Source organism: Choloepus didactylus, chromosome 11 (genome assembly GCF_015220235.1).
Source record: "Choloepus didactylus isolate mChoDid1 chromosome 11, mChoDid1.pri, whole genome shotgun sequence".
Classification (NCBI taxonomy): Eukaryota; Metazoa; Chordata; class Mammalia; order Pilosa; family Megalonychidae; genus Choloepus; species Choloepus didactylus.
Window position 1 is genome coordinate 52997614 of NC_051317.1, and position 21635 is coordinate 53019248.

The 21635-nt window shown below is 35.9% G+C and overlaps 1 long non-coding RNA gene across 1 annotated transcript in view; it reads left to right on the forward strand.

Annotated features, from left to right (window-relative positions):
* The first annotated feature begins 9451 nt into the window (after positions 1 to 9451).
* LOC119506597 overlaps positions 9452 to 21635 on the forward strand; it is a 36078-nt gene continuing 23894 nt past the window's right edge. The window contains exon 1 of the long non-coding RNA XR_005211011.1: positions 9452 to 9490. This is a non-coding gene — a long non-coding RNA (uncharacterized LOC119506597). The remainder of the gene's footprint in view (positions 9491 to 21635) is intronic.

Consider the following 21635-nt stretch of genomic DNA (forward strand, 5'->3'; position numbering starts at 1 on the left):
GTGGTGATTCCTACCACATCTCCATTCAGCTATCCTATTTGGCCTGAGTAGAAAATAGATGGACTTTTGGGGATGACAATGGATTATTGTAAACATAACCAGATGATGACTCCAATTGCATCTGCTGTTCCAGATTTTGTATTATTGTTTGAAAAAATCAACAAATCACCTTGTTCCTGGTTATAGCTATTGATCTGACAAATGCTTTTGTCTAGATACTCATTAGGAAAGACAATAAGAAACATTTTGCTTTCAGTTGCCAAGATCAGCAAGATATGTTCACTGTTCTACCTCAGGGCATATCAACTTTCCAGCCCTATGCATCATTATCTAATTTTCACAGAACTTGTTTACCTTTCCCTTCTAAAAGACATAACACTTGTCCATAATATGGAGGACATTAGATTTATTGGATCTAGTGAGTAAGAAGTCACAACTACTCTAGATATATCTGTAAGACACTTGAGTGTCAGAGGATGGATTATAATTCCAACAAATAACCTCCCAGCCCAATGAAATTTCTAGATGTCCAGTTGTGTAGGACATGTTGAGATATCCCTTTTAAGGTGAAAGATCAACTGTTGCATCTGGCCCCTCATACAAGTAAAAAAGAGGCACAAGATCTAGTTGATTTGGATTTTGAAGGCAACATATTCTTCTTTTGGATGTGCTACTACAGCCCATTTACTGCTAGTTTTGAGTGGTGACCAGAAAAAGAAGAGGTTCTGCAAAAAGTCCAGGCTGCCATGCAAGTGCTCTGCCACTTGGGCCATATGATCCAGCATATGGATGGTGCTAGAAAATTCATTGGCAAATAAAGGTGCTGTTTGGAGCCTTTGACAGGCCTCTATAGGAGAGTCCCATCACAGACTCAGGATTTTTGAGCAAAGCCCTGTCATTCTCTGAAGAAAACTGCTCTCCTTTTGAAAAACAACTTTTTGCCTGCTACTGGGGCTTAGTAGAGACTGAAGGGTTAACCATGGACCACCAATTTACCACGATACTTGAGTTACCATTCATGAACTGGGTGTTGTTTTTCCCACAAAGCCATAAAGTTGGACATGGACAACAGCACTCCATCATCAAAAGGAAATAGTATATATGACACCAGGCTTGAGCAAGCCCTGAAGGCAAAAGGAAACTACATGAAGAAGTGGCCTAAATGCTCCATTCCTGCCACATTACTTTCTCTTTTATATTCCACAGCTATGGCTTCCTGGAGGTTCCCTACAACAAGCTTCCAAAAGGAAAGAATACTTGGGACCTGTTTACAGATTTTTCTGAGTGATATATAGGTACCATGTGAAAGAGGACAGCTGCAGTACTACAACCCCTTTCTGGGTTATTCCCAAAAGGCACTGGTGAAGGAAAATCCTCTCAGTGGACAAAACTTCAAGCAGCACACCTGGTTGCTCATTTTGCTCAGAAGGAGAAATGGGTAGAGGTGCATTTATGATGTTTCAAGCTATGGCCAATTGTTTAGCTGGCTTGTCATGGACTTGGAAGGAAAATGATTGGAAAATTGGTGACAAAGAGGTTTGGGGAAGAGGTTTGTGGCTAGACCTTTTTGAATGGGAAAAATATGAAGATATTGGTGTGCCAGGTAAATGTTTACAAAAGGGTGACTTCAGTGAAGGAGGATTTTAATAATCAAGTGGATAGGATAGCTTACTCTGTGGATAACAGTTGGGATCTTTTCCCAGCCATTCTTATCATTGCTCAATGGGCTCATGAATAAAGTCACCATGATGGTAGAGATGGAGGTTATTCATGGGCTGAGAAACATGGACTTCCACTCACCAAAGCCAATCTGGCTACAGCAACTGCTGAGTGCCCAATCTGCCCAGAGCAGAGACCAACACTCAGTCCCCCATTTGACACCATTTCCTGGGGTTATTAGCCAGCTCACTGGTGGTAGGTTGATTATATTGGACCACTTCCAACATAGAAGGGGAAGCTTTTGTTCTTCCTGAATAGACACACTCCAGATACAGATTTGCATTCCCTGCATGCAACACTTCTGTCAAAACTACCATCCATGGATTTACAGGATGTCTTATCAACTGTGATCATGTTCCACATGGCATTGCTTCTGATCAAGGGAATCATTTCCCCATAACTTTACTGTGGGAATGGGCACATGACAACAGAATTCACTGGTCTTACTATGTTCCCCATAATTCTAAACAGCACAATAGATAGAACAACAGAATACCTTTTTGAGGACTCAGTTATAGTTCCAACTGGGTGGCAATACCTTACAAGCCTGGTCAATATTCTTCAGGAAGCTGTAGATGCTCTAAATCAGCATTTTCTCTATGCTGCTGTTTCTCTCATTGCCAGGATTCATGGATCAGGAATTAAGGGGTGGAAATGGGAGTAGCAGAACACACTATTACCCAAGTGATCCACTAGACAAAATTTTGCTTCCTGTCCCCACCACCTTGCTCTCTTCTGGTTTGCAGATCTTAGTTCCAAATGGAGGAGTGCTTCCAAACAGAGACAAAACAATGATTTCATTGAATTGGAAGTTATGACTGCCACCCAGCCTCTTTGGGCTCCTTTCACTTCTGAATCAGCAGGCTATGAATGGAGTTATTACACTAACAGGTGTGATTGATCCTGATTACCAAGGGGAATTAGGATTGCTACTACATAATGGAGGCAAAGAATATTATGCCTGGAATACAGGAGATTCCTTAAGGCATCTCTTATATCTATGATTAAAGTCAATACAAAACTGCAGTGACCCAATCCAAGTAGGACTACTAATGACCCATATCTTCAGGAATGAAGGTTTAAGTTGCTCCACCAGGCAAAGAACCACAAACAGCTGAGATGCTTGCTGAGAGTAAGGAAAATATGGAATGGGTAATGGAAGAAGGTAGTCATAAATATAAGCTATGATCATGTTACCATTTACAGAAATGAGGACTGTAATAATTGTATTTCCTCCTTGTTTTGTTATGAATATATTTGCATATATGAAGTAAATATCTTTTGTTTTCTTCCTTATCTCATCCCCTTATCATGTAACATAAGTTGTGATAACTTTATGTCATAGTATTTAAGTTAAAGGACCAAGTTTAAGAAGGAACATTACCCAAGGGCTTACATCCTCTCTGGAGAAGGCATTATTGTGTTTCCAGTTTTATGCATTTGAATTATGTTAAGTGGACATATAACTGTTAAATTTTTTAGTTGAACATTAAGTATGGTTTATGGAGATGTGTGTGGGTGCCAAATTGACATGGGGTTACCTGTAATGGTTAAGTTCATGTGTCAGCATGGCTAGATTATTGTGTCCATTTGTTTAGTCAAACAAACACTGGATGGATTGTTATTGTGAGGACATTAGGTGGATTAAATCATTAGTCAGTTGATTACATCTACAGTTAATTACATCTACAATACACAAAGGAACTTGCCTTGAGAAAGGAGAAAAGTCTCATCCAATCAATTGAAGGCCTTAAAGGGAGAACTGATGATTTAAGTCAGAAAGAATTATTTCCACCTCCTTCAGCCAACTGGCTTCTACTGGGGAATTCACTGAGACCTTCATCTAAGTTCCCAACTTGTGGCCTGCCCTAAGGAATATGGACTTGCCAATCCCCACAATTATGGGGGATTTATAGTAAATCTCATAATACTTACATATGTGTGTATATATAATATATGTAGACAAAAATACACACACAGACACACACACTGTATATTTCTTGTTAGTTCTATTTCCCTGGAGAAACTTGGTTAATAACTCTCCATCCCCCCTTTTTTTTTCTAATGTGTAGTTTGTTTGTTTTTTTTAAAGTGGTAAATTAGTTTCAGATTAATATTAACCCATTCTCTCAATTGAGAATTTGCAAGGTATATCAAAAAGGGAAAAAAAGAACAATAAAATATCCCTAGTATCTATCACTAGGAGAAGATAAGCATGGCTAGTTTTCATTGTTTTTTTTTTCCCATTAAAAATAAATTTATACTACTCTTAAATGCCTAGCTTCAAGAATTTTTACAAAGTGAACTCATATTTGTAACACTACATTTAAAACCAAACATGACCAGTTTCCTAAATTCTCCATTCAGGTTTAGGCTAATCTTCATCCCATCTGATAATAGCATGTTTCTGACCTCTAAAACTATAAATTAGTTTTCATAGTTTTTGAACATTACATAAATGAAATCACACTCTATGTTCATTTCTATGTCTAGCTTCTGTCAACTTTACATTTCTTTTGGTATTCATCCAGCTGCTATGTGTAGTTGTAGTTTGTGATTTTTTTCAATTTGAATGAAATGCAATCAATAAATATTTATGTTGGTTTTATCTTTTGCATCTTAAGAATTGGGCTGATATGAACAGGTTCATCACATCTGTTTGTAAACATGTATACATTTCTTTTGGGGAAATAGGTAGATGGTTCATAATGTATGCCTATGTTCAGTTCTTTAAGCTACTATCAAGTAATTTTCCTGAGCAGTTGTCCCAAATTACTCTCACCCAATTCATGCAAATGATTATGAATTCTCTAAACTTGTTTTCTGATTTAAGTTCAAGTTCAGATTAATTTAATGATGTCATTTTACTGCCTCATTTGTAATATTTTTAACTCTTGTTTTTGGTTGTCCATAGATGTTATGTTTGTTTTGAATTATCAACAAATATACCTATCATTTTTTTTCTCTTTGATCCTCTTCACTGTTCATGTAAGTGCAGGCAATCTCTCTCTTCATATTTTACTGGAGTTGATGTACATAACAGATAAACTCTAACTCTTTTCTGGCTAGGGCAAAACCATATACATAAATATAAGTGTAAATATGAATAAGATGAAGTTCACCAACATCTGGATAATTTTCTACCATATTATTTTGTTTTAATATCTTATAGCCTAATAAATATTTTAAATGGACAAGTTACATATTTTAATTTAATTGCATAACTCAATACAGTTATTGTAATACTAATCTTAGTTATAAATGCCATTAGAGTTATATTAAACATATTCAGATATGGACAAATTAACTCTAAGTATTACTTAATTAAGAGAATCTACATATTAAATGGATAAGCATATCTTTTAATAATTTGTAAATTAAACGGAATTTATAGTATTAATATTTGTGAATGTAAGGTATATATCTCCCATGTCCTTATGGTTATATATATACATATATATTTAAATATGTATATAAATATATAATTTTAATGTATATATATATATATTTTAAATAGCCTGGTAAAATTCAAAACATAAAGTGATACAATGATATATCTCTTCAGAGTCAGATAAAATTGCTGCATTTAAAGGTTGTATATTTGAGATCAGAAGAAATGGGATAGATAATGCACAGCTTCTCTGTAAGCCTGCTAATATTATTTTGTCTTAAAAATAGCAAGACTTACTGGAGAGAAGAAGAATGGGCTAGAAAAACTCAATGGCAGTGAAAGATGACTGAAGAAAGTATTGCTGGTCCTATAGCAGCATGCTGGGTTAACAATTCTGTCTTACCTTGAATTGCAAATTCACATCTAAGTAACACAAAAGACAACTCAATTTCCCAGATTTAATACCTTTCTCCTTTCCTTTCATTTCCTCTTCTGTACAGGCATGTGTTCTGGTTTGCTAATGCTGTCATTATGCAAAATATCAGAAATGGATTGGCTTCCATAAAGGGGGTTTATTTGGTTACACAGTAACAGTCTGAAGGCCATGAAGTGTCCAAGGCAAGAAGTCAACAATTGGGGACCTTTACTGAAGGATGGCCATTGGCGTTTGGAAAACCTCTGTTAGCTCAGCAGGCAAGTGGCTGGCATCCACTTGGTCCCAGGTGGTATTTCAAAATGGCATTCTCCAAAGTGTTGCTCTTGGGGCATTTTGTCCTCTCTTAGATGCAGCTGCTCTTCAAAACATCACTCTCAGTTGCTCTCTAAAATGCCACTCTTACCTGCTCTGAGGCCTTTGTCTGTGAACTCCTTTATATTACTCCATTGATACAATTAACACCCACCTGTGGAAATTATCCAATCTAATCAACATTAATACATCTGCCCCCACAAGACTGCATCAAAGAATCTGGCTTTTGGCAGGACATAATATATCCAAACTAGCACAGCATGCCTTCTCTTTTCATTCCCTGTGACAACCACCCAAAGATCCTAAACTGTAGATAAGCCTTTGCAACTGAAGACATTTCTTGTAGTTCTAATGGTCATTGTTTCATGCCAATGAAGGTGTCTCATTTTTAATCCCACCTGTAAGATTTCCTTGGGACTACAACGTACACATTGCTGATTGGATAAATGATAATTGATGATTTCAGCAATCTAGTATTAAACATAGACAATAGCAGCAATTCTAAGAAATAATTATATGGTCTATCTTTGGGGACAAAGAAACTGTATTATCTAGAAACTTATTTAAATTGAAATTAAGAAAGACAGAAGAAAGGTAATAACAAAAATCAGCAGTAATGAATTATAGAACAAAGATGGAAGAGAAAAGAGATAATTGAAAAAGGGAAGACAGCAAAATAACACTTTGAAATAGTATAATCAGAACCCTAAATTTAATATTGAGCCTTCTTAAAGAATTAACAGAAAGGAGAAATATTTGCATATATCTTTATGCAAATTTTATAAAGCATTTTTTTGTTTTAGGCTTTGTTGATAGTGACTACTATTTAGGAAAATAAGTCATGTATTTTCATATGATTCCTAAATCAAATAATACTGACAAGATGTATGAAATCTATTAAATGATCTTTTAGTGAACTTTAAAAAACACTGTTACCACTGTGGTTATTTTTATTTTATAAGATTTTAATGCTATTCATTGTTTTTATTTATGTAATTATATAATATCATGCTGAAATGTTTTGTGATTAACTGTACATTTCCTTGATGCACTCACCACAAATTTCGAAATTTATTTTTTTATTGTGATAACATGTATATGACCCCAAACCACATTTTAACCACTTCCATATGTACAATTCAGCAATGGTAACTACATTCTCAATATTGTGCTACCACCATCACCATCCGTTAATAAAACTTTTTCATCACACCAAACAAAATATCTGTGCCTATTTAGCAATAACTTTCCATTCCCCACCTCAACCCTTTTAACCTGTATTCTATCTCCTGTCTCCACATATTTGGGTATTCTAGATATTTCACAGAAGTTAAATCATACAATATTTGTCCTTTTGTGTCTGACATGTTTCAGTCAATATGATGTCTCCAAGGTTCATCCATGTTATCACATGTATCAAAACTTAATTCTTATTATGGCTGAATAATATTCCATTGTGTGTATTCATCACATTTTGTTTATCCATTCGTCTGTGGATGAGTACTTGTATTGTTTACACATTTTGGCTATTGTGAATAATGCCTCTATGAACACTGGTGTACAAGTGTCAGTCCCTGTTATTATTTTAATCTTTTTCTGGTATATATCTAGAAGTGTAATTGTCAGGTCATATGGTAATTCCATGTTTAACTTTCTAAGGAATCACCAAGCTGTTTTCACAGTTGCTGCATCATTTTGCATTCCTATCATCAATGAATGAATATTCCTATTTTCTGTATCCTCACAACACTTCAAAAATACTTTGAAAATTAAAACTATTTCCTAAATTGTCTTCCAAATTAATAACTTTTTTATTCTACTTAACTTGGAGTATATTGTACTCACACATTCTCCTGTGGATGGATATTATCATTTAGAAGAGTGAATATGCATTATGTTTTAATAATAAACCTTATAATCAATTATCATTTCACTGTAAAATCATTTCTTTGTTCAGAGCTGCTTTTAGATATTTGTGTGATTTAAAAATCATATGGGCAGTTAATCCTGGTTTAACTATTATGACTAGACAATATTTTATTCTTAATGTGTTAGTAATGTTTTTTAATAAAACCAATCTCCAATATAAACATGTATTATGAAATTCAGTGGATATCTAAAAATGAATTGTCACACACAAACTCAGGCAGATTTTCTCCAGTATTTTTGCCTGGAGTTTTATAGTTTTATATTACATATTTAGTTAACAATCTATTCTGGAGCAATTTTTAGGGTGTAAATTCACATTTGGCATGTTAATATCCAATTGTTTCACTAGCATTGGTTGAAGACACTGTCCTTTGTCAATTGAATTGCCTTTGCACTTTGCAATAAATTAGGTGATGTTCTAGTTTGCTAATGCTGCAGAATGCAAAACACCAGAGATGGATTGGCTTTTATAAAAAGGGGGTTTATTTGGCTATACAGTTACAGTCTTAAGGCCACAAAGTGTCCAAGGTAACACATCAGTAATCGGGTACCTTCACTGGAGGATGGCCAATGGCGTCCGGAAAACCTCTGTTAGTTGGGAAGACATGTGGCTGGCGTCTGCTCCAAAGTTCTGGTTTCAAAATGGCTTTCTCCCAGGACGTTCCTCTCTAGTAAGCTTGCTCCTCTTCAAAACGTCACTCACAGCTTCACTGAGTTCCTTTTCTTTGAGTCAGCACGTTTATATGGCTCCACTGATCAAGGTCCACCCTGAATGGGTGGGGCCACGCCTCCATGGAAATATCCCATCAGTTATCATCTACAGTTGGGTGGGGCGCATCTCCATGCAAACAACCTAATTGAAACGTTCCAACTTAATCCCCACTATTCTGTCTGCCCCACAAGATTGCATCAAAGAATATGGCTTTTTCTGGGAGACATAATACATTCAAACCGGCACAGGTGACTATTCATGTATGTTATTTGGGGCTCTCTAATCTGTTCCCTTGGTCTTTGTGTCTATCCTTTTGCCACTACTACACTCACTTAATTACTAGAGCTTTATAGTTAGTTTAAAAATTTGGTAGTATGTCTCCCAATTTTATTCTTCTTTTTCATAATTATTTGGGTGATTATCATTCCTTTTTCTGTTCTGAATAAACTTTGGATAAAGCTTGTCCATATCTACAAAGAACATTCTGGGATTTTCATAGGGATTGCTTTAAATCTGAAGATAAAATTGCAGGGGATTAACATAATGATATTGAGTCTTCACTTCATGGGCATGGTGTGTCTCTCCATTTAGTTAGATCAGCTTTGATATTTTGATCAGTATTGCATGGCTTTTAACACACAGCTACTGCACATATTTTGCTAGATTTTTACCAAATAACTCATTTTCCATTAGTGTTATTATAATTTTTCAAAATTTTAAATATCAATGCTCATTACAGTATATATTATAAACTGGCTTTTGTATATTGACATTTCATGCTGTAATAATGCTAAACTTACTTATTAAGCCGGGCAATTTTATTTTAAATTTTTGGGGAATTTCTACATAGTCCAGTCATTTGCAAGAAAAGACAGGTTTATTTATTTATTTCTATCTTTTTCTTGCCTTATTGCACAGGTTATGGCTTTCAGTATAATGTTGAAGAGGAGTACTGAGAGGACATACTGTCAGACATCTTCAAAATCTTGGGGTAGGGGCATTCAGTCTCTCACCATTAAATAAGATATTAGCTGTAGGTTTCCAGTAGATATCCTTTATTAGGATGGGGCAGATATGATGGCAATGTAATAATTTTCAGATTATAAACTAGGTAGCCAAAAGTACTAGTTGGATAATTATATGTGTGCCTGTGTATGTGTGTACATACATATAGGAAATATTGCAGAAGAATATAGTGAAACTGGCTGAGGCCTATTTTGAAGTGAGAATGTTTGCTGGGCAATTTTGCTTTTTACTATGAATTTCGATATTTTTAATTTTCTAAATATTATGTTATTTATACTTTAACTTAATTATAATACAGACAATATTTATTGCACAATGTTTAGTGACTATAGCAGGGTGGCCACTATCTTAGCATCAGAAGTTAAAGAATGATTATGTGAACAATGTATAGGTATAAAAATAATAATGACATTAAGCACAGGCATTTCCCCAACTTCACAGATCACTAAAACAAGCATAAGCATTTCCCCAACTTCACAGATCACTAAAACAGACACCTACAATTAATCAAGGTATCTATATTGCTGCTGTTGTACACTCCTGTGTTTGATCATTTTTAAATTTTTATTCTAGTAAAATTTGTAAAAACTGAAACTCCCCCTTTTAACCACATTCACATATGTAAATTAGTGCTGTTAATTTTCACAGTGCTATTGTTTCTGTTTGCTAATGCTGCTGTTTGCAAAACACCAGAAATGGATTGGGTTTGATAAAGGGAGTTTATTTGGTTACAGAGTTACAGTCTTAGGGCCATAAAGTGTGCAAGGTAAAGCATCAACAACAGGGTACCTTCACTGTAGAAAGGCCATTGTCACCTGGAAAACTTCTGTTAGCTGGGAAGGCAAATAGCTGGCTTCCGCTTGCTCCCAGATTGCATTTCAAAATGGCATTATCCAAAATGTCTGTGTCAGCTTCAAATGCTTAGCTGTCTTCAAAATGTCTGTCTCAGCTACAGCTTTGAGGTCCTTCTGTTTGTGAGCTCATTTGTAAGATTCCAGTGAACTAATCAAGACCTGCACTGAATGGGTAGGTGCCACACCTCCATGGAAACATTCAATCAGAGATCACATCGTAACGAAAGGTGTCACTCACAGATGGGTGGGTCACTTCTTCATGGACACAACCTAATCTCAATATCCCATGAGACTGGATTAAAAGATCATGGGCTTTTTTGGAGGGACATAATATATCCAAATTGGCACAGCTACCACCACCATCATACATTACCAAAACTTTACTATCAACTCAAACAGAAACTCTGCTCAATTTAAGCGTTAACTCCCCATTGCCTATCCCCAGTTAAGCCCTAGTAACCTATATTCTAGACTCTGGCTCTATGAGATTGTTTATACTAATTGTTTCAATTCAGTGAGATCTTAAAATATCTGTACTATTGAGCGTAGCTTATTTCCCACAACATGATGTATTCAATGTTCATCCGTATTGCTTCATGTATCAGAACCTCATTCTTTTCATGGCTGAGTAATATTCTATTTTATGTATTAATCACAGTTTTCAATGCAATTGTATTGAGATATATTCACATACCATACAATCATCCAAAATGTACAATCAATTGTTCATAGCATCATTGCATAGTTGTGCATTCATCACCACAATCAATTTTTTGAACATTTCATTACTCCAAAAAATAAGAGTTAGAATAAGTGGGTTTAGCCTCTCCTTTGCAGAAATGAGCTTCATAAGGGCAAATCCTTAGATAGATGACTGCATACCAAAATGGCAATCCTCCATGTTTGTGAGAACATCAGCAACAATCAAGGTGAAGAAGTCCAACACCTACACATGGTCCCCCAGCTCCTCAGCGGTCTCTGAATGTATGCTTTTATTCTCTGCCCAAATTACTTTGGGATGTGTCTCTAGTTTATACTAAACATACCAGGTATCGATTCCTATTCAAAGTTCCATGATACTATGGTATTTGAACAAACTGTATTAGTTAAATTGTTTAAGAATTATAGATCCTGAACCAACTAAATACCTCTTCCCTTGGTCTCACATAGAAATTGAAGTTTTAAAAAACAGTCAGTATCATCCTTTACCCATTGGCTTGATTTGCCCTTGTCCTAAACAGATCTGGTCCATTCATATCTCTAATTGAAGTCTGGACACTTTTTCAACTTTTTTGCCAGTTGCTGTATGCACTAATACTGACATTCATATCTGCCAAGCTTTAGATCTGAGTTTCAGGTGTCACACAAATATCCAAATTTCCAGGGATTGATCAGGTTATACACAAAAGAATCACATCTCAGAATCTGGAGATAACCATTACAATTCAGGAATAGATGTGACTGCTGTAAGATCTTACAATCTAGTGACAATTGTGATAAACATCCCCCTGATAAGCTGTGATCTAAGGTTCAATTCTGAGTTTATACATTGTAGTTAGTCCATATTGCTGAGGCATTATAGTGTTTGCCTTTGTTTCTGGCATAGTTCACTCATAATGTTGTCTATAGGATCCATTCACTTCATTGCATGTCTCACAGTTTCATTCCTTCTCCCAGTTGCTCAACATTCCATTATATGCACACACAACAGTTCACCATTCTGTTTTTCAGTCTATGTACTGTTAGGCCACCTCCACCCATTGTCTCCATAAACACCAGTGTGCAAATGTCCATTCATGTCCTTGCTCTCAGATCCTCCAAGCATTGCCCCTTAATGAGGTTGCAAGGCCTTATGGCACCCATATACTAAGCTTCTTGTGGAACCACCACAATGTCCTCCAGGAAGGCTACCCCTTTCTACCTCCTAACCCATGGTAAATACATACATCACTCTCTCCATGAATTTCCAGGACTTTTACCCCTATTAATATTTTTTGCTACAATTTTATAGAGCTATATTCACATACCATATAATTAACCGCAGTGTACAATCAGTTGTTCATGGTATCATCATACAGTTGTGCATTTATCATGACAGTCAGCAAGTGAACATATTGATTACTACAAGAAAAAGTTTTGTTTTTTAGATAAATAATAAAAAGATAATAAAATAGAAATAAAATACCATACAATGCAATGTAGCAATAGGGTCAGAAAACAACATAACTACCAAGAATCCCATATCTCTCCCTTATATCCCCTTCTCATACACATTTAGCTCTGGTACATTGCCTTTGTTGCATTTAATTGAAGAATATTATAATGTTACTGTTGAAGACAGACCCCAGTTTTCTTTGATTATATTTTTTCCCCTGTACTGTCCCCTTTCCAACACTCTGCATGGTTGACATTCATTTGTTCTCCCACATGCAAGAACTTTTTATATTTGTACATTTAGTCAAAATCAATGACCACTCCAGTTTTTGATAAGCCAAACAGTCCCAGTCTTTATCTTCTATCTTTACCTTATATGTCCCTAGCCCACCTCATTCAGCTTTACTCATGGACATCTTTGTTCAGTGTACTTACAATGTTGTACTACCATCACACAGTTTTATGGTATTTCTGGATCTATAGAGTCAATCCTACAGAACATTCTATAGTCCTTCAGCATCAGTTGAGCAATTTCTATCCACTTTCTATCTCCTGATAGATTGTGTTATCAGCTTTTAACTCTCAAAGTGTGCTCATTAATGTTAGTTCATATTAGTGAGATCATACAGTATTTGTCCTTTCATTTCTGGCTAACTTTACTCAACATCATGTCCCCAAGGTTCATCCACATTATTACATATTCTTTGTCTTTGTTCTGTCTTGGAGCTGTGTAATATTCTATCGTGTTTATGTGTCAAATTTGGTTTATCCACTCATCCATTGATAAACATTTGGGCTGTTTCCGTCTCTTGGCTATGGTGAATAATGCCATAATAAACATCAGTTTAAAAATGTCCATTCATGTCTTAACCTTCAGTTTCTCTGAGTATATACCTAGTAATAGAATAGCTGCATCATATGGCAAATCTATACTTAGCTTACTGAGGAACTGCCACACTGTGTTCCAGAGTGGTTGCACCATTCTACATTCCCACAAACAGTGAGTAATTGTGCCTCTTTCTCCCTCTCTAGAACTTGTAATTTTCTATCATTTGGATAATGGCCATTCTAGTAGGTGTGAGATGGTATCTCATCGTAGTTTTGATTTGCATTTTCCTAATCACCAGTAAAGTTGAGCATTTTTTTCATGTGTTTTTGAACCATTTGTATTTCCTCTTCAGAAAAGCATCTGTCCATATCTTTTGCCAATTTCTTAATTTGGTTGTTTCATTGTTTGTCTTTCTGTTGTTGAGTTGTAGCTTTGTATACTTGGGATATTAAACTCTTATCTGATATGTGGTTTCCAAATATTGTCTCCCATTGTGTAAGCTGCCTTTTTACCTTTCTGACAAAGTCCTTTGATGTAAAAAAAGTGTTTAATTTGTGGAGATGCAGTTTGTCTGTTTGTTTTTTGGTTGCTCATGCTTTGGGAGTAAGGTCCAGGAAACCACCTCCTATCACAAGATCTTCAGGATATTGCCCCATATTTTCTTCAAAGAGTCTTGTAGTCTTAGTGCTGATGTTTAGGTCTTTGATCAATTTTGAGTTAATTCTTGTACAAGGTGTGAGACAGGATTCCTCTTTCATTCCTTTGGTAGTGTATATCCAGTTCCCCAAACACCATTTATTGAAGAGGCTAGTCTGTCCCAGTTGCTTTAGCTTGTATGCTTTATCAAATATCAGTTGTCCATAGATTAGAGAGTCTATTTCTGAACACTCAATTTGATTCCATTGGTCAGTATATATATCCATATGCCAATATCATGCTTTTTTCAGCACTGTAGCTTTGTTATATGCTTCAAAGTCAGGTAGTGTATAACCTCTCATGTTGTTTCTCTTTCTCAAGATCTTTTTGGCTATTCAAGGCACCTTGCCCTTCCAAATAAATTTGGTTAGTGGTTTTTCTTTCTGCAAAGTAACTTGTTGGGATTCTAATTGGTATTGAATTTGATATGTAAATCAGTTTAGGTAGAATTGACATCTTAATTATATTTAGTCTTCTAATTCATGAACAGAGTATGTTCTTCCAATTTTTTAGGTCCTGTTCAATTTCTTTTAGCAGTTTCTTATAGTTTTCTTTGTATAGGCCTTTTTTGGCCTTTGTTAAGTTTATTCCTAAATACTTGATTCTTTTTGTTGTTATTGTAAATGGAATCTTTTTCTTGATTTGTTCCTCTTGCTGCACGTTATATGTGTATAAGAACATTACAGATTTTTGCATTTTGAGCTTATAGACTGCTGCTTTGCTGCATTCACTGATTAGTTCTAATAGCTTGCTGTAAATTTTTTCCAGATTTTCTACATATAGAATCAAGTCATCTGCAAACAGAAAAGTTTTACTTATTTCTCTCCAATTTGGCTGCCTTTATTTTTTTTTCTTGCCTAAGTGCTCTAGCTAGAACTTCCAGCACAAGTGGAATAATAATGGTTACAGTGGGCATCACTGTTTTGTTCCTGATCTTAGCAAGAAAGCTTTCATCCTTTCCCCATTGAGTATGATGTTAGTTGTGGGTTTTTCATATATTGCCTTTATCATATTGAGAAAGTCCCCATCTATTCCTATCCCTTGAAGTGCTTTCATCAAGAAAGGATGTTGAATTTTGACAAATGCCTTTACTGCATCAATCAAGATGATCATGTGGTTCTTTTGCTTTGATTTGTTGATGTGGTATATTGAATTAATTGATTTTCTCATGCTGAAACTGCCTTGTATACCTGGAATAAATCAAACCTGATTGTTGTGCATAATTCTTTTAATGTGCTGCTGGATTTGATTTGTGAATATTTTGTTGAGTATTTTTGCATCTATATTCATTAAAGAGATTGGTCTATAATTTTATTTTTACATAGTATATTTGTATGATTTTGGCATTAGGGTGATGTTGGCTTCATAGAATGAGTTGGGTAGCTTTCCTTCCTTTCAAAATTTTTGAAGAGTTTGGGCAGGATTTGTACTAATTCTTAAATTCTTGGTAGAATTCACATGTGAAACAATCTGATCATGGGCTTTTCTTTTTTGGGAGCTTTTTGATGACTGACTCATTCTCTTTACTTGTGATTGGTTTGTTGAGGTCATCTATTTCTTCTTGAGTCAATGTTGGTTATTTATGTTTCTCTAGAAAGTTGTCCATTTCAGCTAAGTTGTCTAGCTTATTAGCATATAGTTGCTTGTAGTCTCTTCTCATTATCTTCTTTATTTCTGCAAGCTCAGTAGTTAAGTCTCCTTTCCCATTTCTAATTGCATTTATTTGCATCTGCTCTCTTTTTTTTTCTTTTTGTCCATCTAGAGGTTCATCAATTTTGTTGATTTTCTCAAAGAACCCACTTCTGGTTTTGTTGATTCTATCTTTTTTCTGTTCTCAATTTCATTTATTTCTGCTCTAATCTTTCTTATTTCTTTCCTTCTGTTTGCTTTGGGGTTAATTTGCTTTTCTTTCTCTAGTTCCTTCATGTGAACAGTTAATTCCTCAATTTTTGCTCTGTCTTCTCTTTTAATATAAGCATTAAGAGCAATAAATTACCCTCTCAGCACTGTCTTTGCTGCATCTCATAAGTTTTAATATGTTGTGTTTTCATTGACATTTGCCTCAAGGTATTTACTAATTTCTCTTGTAATTTCTTCCTTTACCCACTGGTTTTATAAGAGGGTGTTGTTTAGCATCCAAATATTTGTGAATTTTCTGACCTTCTGCCTGTTATTTATTTCCAACTTCATTCCATTATAGTCTGAAAAAGTGTTTTGTATATTGTCCATATTTTTAAATTTATTAAGGCATGCTTTGTGACCCAACATGTGGTCTATCCTAGAGAATGTTCCATGAGCACTTGAGAAAAATGTGTAACTTGTTGTGGGGTGTAGTGTTCTATAAATGTCTATTAAGTATAGTTCATTTATTGAACAATTCAACATCTCTGTTTCCTTATTGATCCTCTGTTTAGATAGATGTTCTATCCATTGATGAGTGGTGTATTGAAGTCTCCAACTATTATTGCAGAGCTATCTACTTCTCCTTTCAGTGTTTTCAGTGTTTGCCTCATGAATTTTGGGGCACCCTGGCTTGGTGCATAAATATTTATGATTGCTATGTTTTCTTGAAGAATGGACCCTTTTATTAATATATAGTGTCCTTCTTTGTCTCTGTTAATTGTTTTACTTTTGAAGTCTAATTTGCCTGCCATTAATATAGCTACTCCCACTTTTATTATGGTTGCTGTTTCCATGAAATATCTTTTTCCAACCTTTCACTTTCAGCCTATTTTTATCCTTGTGTCTAAAGTGAGTTTCTTGTAGACAGCATAAATGGGTCCTGTTTTAAAATCCATTCTGCCAGTCTGTGTCTTTTTATTGCAGAGTTTAATCCATTAACAGTTAGTGTTATTACTGTAAGGGCAGTACTTTCTTCTACCATTTTGTCTTCAATTTCATATGTCATGTCTTATTTTTTACTCTCTCTACTTTTACCCTTCCTGATAATCTTCATTTCTACACTCTTCTCCAAACCTCTCTCTCTTGTCTTCTCCTATCAGCCTGTAACACTCCCTTAGTATTTCTTGTAGCGCTAGTCTCTTATTCACAAACACTCTCAGTGTCTGAAAATATTTTAATCTCTCCTTCATTTTTGAAGGGCAGTTTTGCTGGATATAGAATTCTTGGTTGACAGGTCTTCTCTTTCAGTATCTTAAATATATCACACCACTGTCATCTTTCAGCCATGGTTTCTGAAGATAAATCTGGACATAGTCTTATCAAGCTTCCCTTGTATATGATGGATTGTGTTTCTTTTGCTACTTTCAGAATTCTCTGTCTTTGACATTGGACAATCTGATCAGTAATTGTCTTGGAGTAGGTCTATTGGGATCTATTCTCTTTTGTTTACACTGGACTTCTTGAATCTGTAGTTTTCTGTCTTTCATAAGAGTTGGGAAATTTTCAGTGAACATTTCTTCTATTATTCTTTCAGCCCCTTTTCCCTTCTCTTCTCCTTCTTAGACACCCATAACATGTATATTTGTATGCTTCATGTTGTTACTCAGCTCCCTAAGACCCTGCTTGTATTTTTCCATTCTTTTCTCCATATGTTCTTTTGTGTGTATGAATTCAAATGTCTCATCTTCCAGCCATTGATCCTTTCTTCTGCCTGTTCAAATCCACTGTTGTATCCCTCAATTATGTTTTTGATCTCTTCCATTATTTCCTTCATCCCCTTATATTCTACCATTTTTTTTTCAAGTTTATGAACTCTTCTTTATGGCCATCCAGTGTCTTCCTTATATCCTTTATCCTTTTTCCATATCTCCCTTCAGCTCTTTGAATTGATTTAGCATTTGTTGTCTCAACTCCTGTATCTTGGTTGAGCTATTAGTTTGTTCCTTTGCATGGTCCATATTTAGATGTTTTCTGGTATGGTTCATTATCTTCAGCTGTCCAGGCATCTGACTTCCATGATTAGTTGGTTCTGGAGGTCATTTTCACTCTTTTACCTAGGATTTTCTGGTTGGTTGGCTTTGTTCTCTAATCTTTAGTGTTCAGTTTAACCTATTATAGACATCTAACTTAGGTTCTATTTAGTTGATCAGAGGTTTTCATCTCTTGTTTTTCTGTTTCTTGCCCTTCCTCTATGTAGTCTTCTTGTGAGAGGGTCTCCTCAGATATGGTCAACCCCAGTCAAGTTTCCCCAGTCCAGAGAGGTGCAGGTCTCAGAAGGAGGATATGGGGTTTCCCTGAGAATGAGACCCTACTCTGAAGCCTTTAGACACTGTGATTTTCCTATCCTGTACTGCAGCTGGTGCTTGCCAGCCTGCAGCTCCCCCACCAGTGAAGGGGGTGTGGAGCCTTTAGTTCTCCTGGTGACCCTGACCCCTTTGGGATCTTGGCTGACTGAATTTGTCTTCTGTATTTCAGTCCTTGGGTCTGAGTTCTCCAAAGGAGGGCTGCCACTTAAGTTGGACAACACCCCCACTTCTTGGGGGAGTTATGCCCCTTAGGGTATTGTCTCCCCCACTAGGCTTATTGCTTTTTCTCTCAGAGCTATCTTAGATCTGCTCTTGCTTATGTCCAGTGGCAAGTCTTTGAGGCTCTCTGTAATGGGCTACTTCGAATAGTTATTTTTTTAAACAGAGAGAAAAAGATAAAAAAAGAAAAAAGAAAATGAAAGGTCCATCATAGACTATTTAAAGCAAAACACTTTAGTCTTATTATCTCTTCCTACTTGGCAGTTACTCTGAGACACCTTTAATTTCACCTTTACATGGGGGCCAATTGACACAGGACTTCTGATGGGCTATTGAAATGACAAAACATAAGGATTTGGAGAGCAATTGAAGAGTAAATAAGAAACCAGAAAGATCAGCTTTTCAGAGAAAAGCCCTGGTTTCCTGGGTTTGCATATGTGCCTGATTCTGTTGGAGCCAAGCCCTTCTCTGTATTATGTTCATTCCCAACTCCAAAAGTCTGTTTTGTTGTTGTTGTTGTTCATTTGTTTTTTGCTGTTTTTGCTAACCCTGTCTCCTCTCCAATTGGCTGACTGCTCCCAGATTCTCTGGTGTCTGGTCTCTGTTTATCTATGGTTGTAGTTTATGCTCAACAGTCTGAGTTTGTTAATCAGTTCTGCAACTGAGGCCAGGTTGAGCCTCCCTCCTGGTTCCCAGCATGAACAACCCTCTCCTTCCATAGGAACCAGCCACAAAAAGTCTGCCATGCCTGGAGAGGTGGGATGCAGACCTCTGGCCATGAGAACTTACAGGTTTTGCTGATTTCAGCTGCTCCACATGTTCAAGACTGCTGTATGATGCACTAACTGAAATAGATTTCCCTGAGATGTCTGTTTCATACAGTTCCTGGCTATCAACCAGCTGCTCCTGAGGAGTAACTAAAATGCACACCTCACTACTCTGCTGTCTTGCCCTGCCTTCTTTCTCTCACTTTTGAAGGGAATGTATTTCCATTCTTTTCCCTATCTGTTACTTTCATTAGATAGGAATTTTGGTAGGCAATTTTTCTCTTTCATTATCTAAAATATCTCATACCATTTCTTTCCTGCCTCAATGTTTTCTATTTAGAAATATGCCCATAGTCCTATTGAGCTTCCTTTGTATGTGAAGGACTGTGTTTTTCTTTCTGCTTTCAGAATTCTTTCTTTGTCTTTGACATTTGATAAATAAATTATTAAGTGTCTTGGACTGGATCTATTTGGATTAATTCTGTTTGGGGTACACTGAGGCCAGGAGATCCTGCTAATCATCCTACAATGCACAAGGAAGCTCCTCACCACAAATAATTACCCAGTTCAAGATGTCAATAGTGCTGAAGTTGAGAAATCCTCTTAGAGAGATCAGGGCTAAGTTAGTTGGGAAAGAATAGAAGGCAAAAATTTCATTTTATATCTAGTTGTGATGTTATAATTTTTCTTACTTCCCCTTTTACATTCATATTCCTTTATAATGCAATTTTATTGAGATACATTCACATACCAATCATTCAAAGTGTACAATCAATTGTTCACATTATCATCACACAGTTGTGCATTCATCATCACAATCAATTTTTCGTTACTCAAAAAAAAAATCTTTGTTACTCCAAAAAATAAGAACAAGAATAAAAATAAAAATAAAAGTAAAAAAAAAAGCACCCAAAATATCTCATACTCATTTTCCCCTATTATTCACTTACTTTTGGTACCCCTTTTTTCTACTCATTTGTCTATACCCTGGATAAAGGGAGTGTGAGCCACAAGGTTTTCACAATTACACAGTCACACCACATAAGCTGTATAGTAACATGATCATTTCAAGAATCAAAGTTACTGGATTGCAGATCATCAGTTTCAGGTATTTCCTTCTAGCTATTCTAATACACTAAAGACTAAAAAAGGATATTTTTAATGCATAAGAACAACTTCCAGAATGACCTCTCAACCACATTTGAGAGTATTGAGACACTGAAACTTAATTTTGTTTAATTTCTCTTTCCCCTTTTTGTCAGGATTTCTTTCTCAATCCCACAGTGCTGGGTACAGGTTCATCCCAGGAATAATGTCCCATGCTGCCAGGGAGATTTACACCCTTGGGAGTCATGTCCCACTTAGATGGGGGGCCAGTGAGTTTACCAGCTGAGTGGGCTTAGAGACAGGCAGCCCACACTTGTGCAACAAAAGGTTCTCTGAGGTGACACTTAGGCACCATTATAAGTAGGCTTAGTCTCTCCTTTGCAGTAACAAACTTCATAAGTGTAAGCCCCAAGATTAAGGACTTGGCCTACCACAATGGTTGTGAGAATATCAGGAATTCCCCAGGTGGAATACTTTAATGTTTCCACTTTTTCCCCAGGCCCTCAGGGGGACCCAGCAAATACCCTTTACCTTCTGCCCAAATTACTCTGGATATATCAAGGTTTCCTTATAACCTGTACAAACAAAACAGCTCTTACCTCCTAGTCAATGATCCATGTAATTATGGTGTTTGAATAAGCTGACCATACAAGTTAAATTATGTAGCATGCTACAGAAAGTATAGATTTTGCAGCAAATAAACCTCTCTTCCTTCAGTCTCACACAGACTTTGAGGTTTTAAAACACAGTCAATATCAACCTCTACCCTTTAGTCTGGTTTACCTTAGTTCTAATTAAGTTCATTTTGTTCATGTCTAATTGAAGTCTGATCTCTTTTTCAGCTTTTTAACATTTGCTGTATGAGGTAATACTGACATTCATAGATGCTGAATTCTGGCTCTGTGTTTCAGCTGTCACACCTGAAGTCACAGAGACCAACCAGGTCATACACAAACAATTCAGCATCTCAGAATTTAGAGATAACCAATACAACTCATGAGTACATATAACTGCTGTAAGAGCTCACAATCTAGGAACCTTTACTATAAGTCTTTCACTGATCACCTATGCTCTAAGATTCAGTTATAAGAGTTTGCACATTATACTTAGTCCAATTAATGAGGCAATAAAATGACTGTCTTTTTTGTTTTATTTCAGTCAACATACTGTTCTCAAGGTCCATTCACCTAGGTATATACCTCACAACTTCATTTCTTCTTGCCTTCACTTGGTATTCCATTGTATGTGTACACCACAGTTCACCACACCATTTATC